Below are 4315 nucleotides of genomic sequence, written 5' to 3' on the forward strand. Positions count from 1 at the left end.
GGTGTGTTTACTGTTCCTGCAGGCCAGTCATTACCCCCCGAGGCCAGCTACTGTCTCCTAAGGCCAGCCACTGTCCTTTAAAGCCAGTTACTGCACCGTGAGGGCAGCCTCTCCCGTGAGGCCAGTTACTGCCCCGTGAGGCTGTGGGGTCACTGGATAACCCTCTAGGCCAGCCATCATGAATTCTTCAGATCAGACGCTGACGGTGAAGGACGGGGGGGGGCTGGTCACTCAGCCGAAGGAGGGGACACACCTGGTGAGCGGGGCGGACCAACGGCGGGTGTGGAGACAAGTGAGGCGGTCAGGTCCTGCGGGGCGGTACCCGGGGCGGCAGGTGACAAGGACGTTGGCCCCGACGTGGTAGCGGGGCCGCCGGGGTGACACACGCCCGTGTTGGGGCTCCCCGGGATGACTACACGACTCCACGCCTACACCCGGGAGAGAAAAATATAAATAAGAAATTACAGACGCTAACATTTGCTTGTCTCAGGTCACTAGCTCATAAAACATGGCAGTAAACAACATGCGACATTCAACCATTTTGTAAACACTCGTCTGACAGTTATACCACATCTCACATTACTACATAAACTCATATATATTTTTATAACAATATACAGAGGAGATAAATAAAACAAACGATATACCGACAACAATTAAAGTTACCAATTAGTAAATACATTGATTGAAAAAAAAAACAATTCTCAAATTTTTCATGTTTTAAATTGTCTGTCTAACATATATGAAAAATTATGCCGCTCGAAAAATGAATAGAGATGAAATATATAAACAGTGTTATTTAGTTCGAATTAAACCAAAAATATTTACTTGTTATTGACAGTTTGTGTAGTGGACATATAACGGGAATAATAAATTTGACGTTCGGGGAAAAATCAAAGGCGAATACTAACTGGCAATTACTTCACAGCTCGACTTGACAAATGTAAAAAATACCACAGGAAATTTGTTGTTGATTCCCAGATGACAAATATTATTTTAATGAACAAAACTTGGTGGTGGAAAGTCCTTAAAATATTCACTGTGTTTAAATGTTTACTCAGTGGGGTAAAATGTTAATGGATATCTTACACACACATACACTCAACATACTCACACATACTTAACATACACCCACACACACACACACATACGGGAGGAGAAACAAAGGTAAGGGAGAAAATGAGAGGCTAGAGGTTAGAGGTCAGAAGTCAGAGGTCACGAGGTGGCACAGGTGAAGACTAATCAATGAGACCACAGGTGAGTAGACTACCGTATGAGGCCACCAGAAGCCTTATACCGATAGATAGATAGATAGACAGACACACAAACAGATATATAGATAGAGGCAGAATGACTGATAGACAGGCAGACAGACAAATAGACAGATAAACAGTCAATCATTTGCTCAAAGATGGTGAACGGAGTTAAGAGAGAGAGACAGACAGACAGACTGATATAGATACAGATAAACAAACAGACAAATAGACAGGTACAAACAGACAAATAGACAGGTACTCACAGGTGGGCGGGGGATAAGACGAGGAGACGAAGACACACACACACACACACACACACACACACACACACACACGGTACTCACAGGTGGGCGGGGGGCACACACAGGTACCTCACAAGTGGGCGGGGGTGTGACCAGGTGCCGTCGCTGGTGCAGAAGGTGAGGGCGTGACCACGGACGACGGGGGTCACAGCTGAAGAAAGGGCGTCCCCACCTGCCGGGAGCTGGACCCCGTCACCTGGCCATGTTCAGGGGCGTCTACTGCCTCACACACCACCTCTGGGGGAGAGAGAGGGGGAGATGACCTCTGGGGAGAGAGGGAGATGACCTCTGGGGAGAGAAAGGGTAGATGACCTCTGGGGGAGAAGGGGTAGGAGATGACCTCTGGGGGAGAGAAGGGGTAGGATGACCTGGGGAGAGAAAGGGATGACCTCTGGGGGAGAGAAGGGAGAAGAAACAGAGATAAAAACAGAGAGAAGGTAAAGGGGACAAGATTGCCTTATGGAGAGAGAGAGAGAGAGAGAGAGAGAGAGAGAGAGAGAGAGAGAGAGAGAGAGAGAGAGGGAAAATAAAAGGGGAAAAGACAAAATGAGGACAAGAATAAAAATAAAAACAAAGAGATGTCATCTCCTTAGTTAGGTGAGGAGGACGGGAGGGTGAGGGAGAGTGAGGGAGGGAGGGTGAGGGAGAGTGAGGAGAGTGGGCAGGGAGGGTGAGGAAGAGTGAGGAGGAGGAGGGAGAGTGAGGGAGGGAGGAGAGTGAGGTGGGAGGGGGTGAGAGGAAGGGAGGGAGGGAGGGGGTGAGGGAGAGGAGGGAAGAGTGAGGGTGAGTGTGGGAGGTGAGGCAGGTGAGGAAGAGGAGGGAGGGAGAGGGAGGGAGGGAGGGAGAGTGAGGGAGGGAGGGAGGGAGGGAGGGAGGGAGGGGAGGAGAGGGAGGGGGAGGGAGGGAGGGGAGGGAGGGTGGGGAGGGAGGAGGAGGAGGGGAGGGAGGGAGGGAGGGAGGGAGGAGGGGGTGAGGGAGGAGGGTGAGGGAGGGGGGGAGGGGTGGGGAGGTGGGGGGGGAGGGTGAGGCAGGTGAGGGAGGGAGGGGGGAGGGGGAGGAGGGAGGGGGGGGAGTGAGGGAGGGAGGGAGAGTAGGGAGGAGGGGAGGTGAGGAAGAGTGAGGGAGGGAGGAGGGGAGGAGGAAGAGTGAGGGAGGGAGGGGAGAGTGAGGGGGTGAGTGAGGGAGGGAGGGTGAGGGAGAGTGAAGAAGAGTGAGGGAGGGAGGGAGAGTGAGGGAGAGTGAGGCAGAGAGAATGAGGAAGAGTGAGGGAGGGAGGGAGGGAGAGTATGGAGGGAGTGAGGAAGGAAGAGTGAGGGAGAGTGAGGGAGGGAGTGAGAGAGGGAGAGAGAAGAGTGAGGGAGAGAGTACAATGAGGGAGAAAGTACAATGGGGGAGAGAGTACAGGCAGTATTGTTCTCACCACCACAGTTATAAAGTTATAGAAAGTTGGAGAAAGGTTTGCTTCTGTCATGACGCCTGAAGTTACGATTGTTCCCCGTTTACCTTGTTACCTTGACAACCTGAGTTACCTGGGCGTAATGGGTCAAATCTCTCTACCTTGAAAGGAGCAGGGGATGTGACCTTGATATAGTGCTGTTATGACCAATTACCTGTGATCGGATGATTTACCTTGACAGGTGGGTAATGACCAGGTGAGATGCCCCCATTCTTTTACCTTGACAGCTAAACAAGGGATGACATCTCCTTGACAGCTAAGTCCAGGGTGAAGATCTACTCCTTGACAATAAACCAGGTGAGATGCCCCCAGTCTCTTACCTTGACAGCTAGGCACGGGGTGAGACCAGGTGCCATTAGCGGTGCATCGAAGAACACGGTGGCCCAGCAGACGGAAGCCGGGTACACAAGCGAACACCGCTGACCCCGTGTAGGAGGTGTTGGCGGAGTGCAGCTGTAGACGGGCGTCCTCCGGGGCTAACACGGGGCACCTCACCACCACACACCGCGGGGCGCCTCCAGACCACTCACCTGGGGCAGGGGGGTGAAGGGGGTAGTTAGTACATGGGGCTAAAACGATGGTGGATTTAAATGAAGGTGGATTTAAAGAAGGTGGATTTAAATGAAGGTGGATTTAAAGAAGGTGGATTTAAATGAAGGTGGATTTAAAGAAGGTGGATTTAAATGAAGGTGGATTTAAATGAAGGTGGATTTAAATGAAGGTGGATTTAAATGAAGGTGGATTTAAATGAAGGTGGATTTAAATGAAGGTGGATTTAAAACGGTGTGACCTTATAGACTTACCTGAAGGGAGGCAGGTGATCTTGGGGGCACCTGAGAGGTAATGACCATCAGGGCAGGAGAAGGTGAGGGAGGCGCCCAAGGTGACGCTGTCTCCGTGTACATCCAACTTGTCGTCACTTGATACAGGAGGGCAGCTCACTCCTGTAGGAGGTGAGATATTATATAACACACACACACACACAGGACTACAAATTAACCTAAAAATATGAGCCAATCCCTACATAAAATCACCAATTAATCTCTCAAAATACCTAACCTAACCTAAACTAAACCTAACCTAACCATAACATCACCTGGAAATACCTGAACCTCAAACTAAAATACAAAATTCACCTGAAAATCCCCAAAAGGACCTAAAATGATATACAGAATCACCATAAAATATTGGGACAACAAAGGACGAAATTTCTTCCTATGAAAAAATACAAATATTTTATTTTCTTCTCCTATAATTTGCATATTGGAGATGATGAATTAAAGTGTAAAATTTAGTATTAA

The 4315-nt window shown here is 49.6% G+C and overlaps 1 protein-coding gene across 3 annotated transcripts in view; it reads right to left on the reverse strand.

Moving 5' to 3' along the window:
• Nucleotides 1-216: 216 nt before the first annotated feature.
• Nucleotides 217-4315, reverse strand: part of LOC121865245 (locomotion-related protein Hikaru genki-like) — a 132864-nt gene continuing 128765 nt past the window's right edge. For all 3 annotated transcript variants that reach the window (XM_042364600.1, XM_042364601.1, XM_042364602.1), the window contains exons 9-12: nt 3818-3958; nt 3335-3544; nt 1633-1795; nt 217-428 (exon numbers count right to left, since the gene is read on the reverse strand). The gene's annotated coding sequence lies outside the window, so the exon portion shown is untranslated. The remainder of the gene's footprint in view (nt 429-1632; nt 1796-3334; nt 3545-3817; nt 3959-4315) is intronic.

Source organism: Homarus americanus, unplaced genomic scaffold, assembly GCF_018991925.1.
Source record: "Homarus americanus isolate GMGI-L3 unplaced genomic scaffold, GMGI_Hamer_2.0 scaffold16889, whole genome shotgun sequence".
Lineage (NCBI taxonomy): Eukaryota > Metazoa > Arthropoda > Malacostraca > Decapoda > Nephropidae > Homarus > Homarus americanus.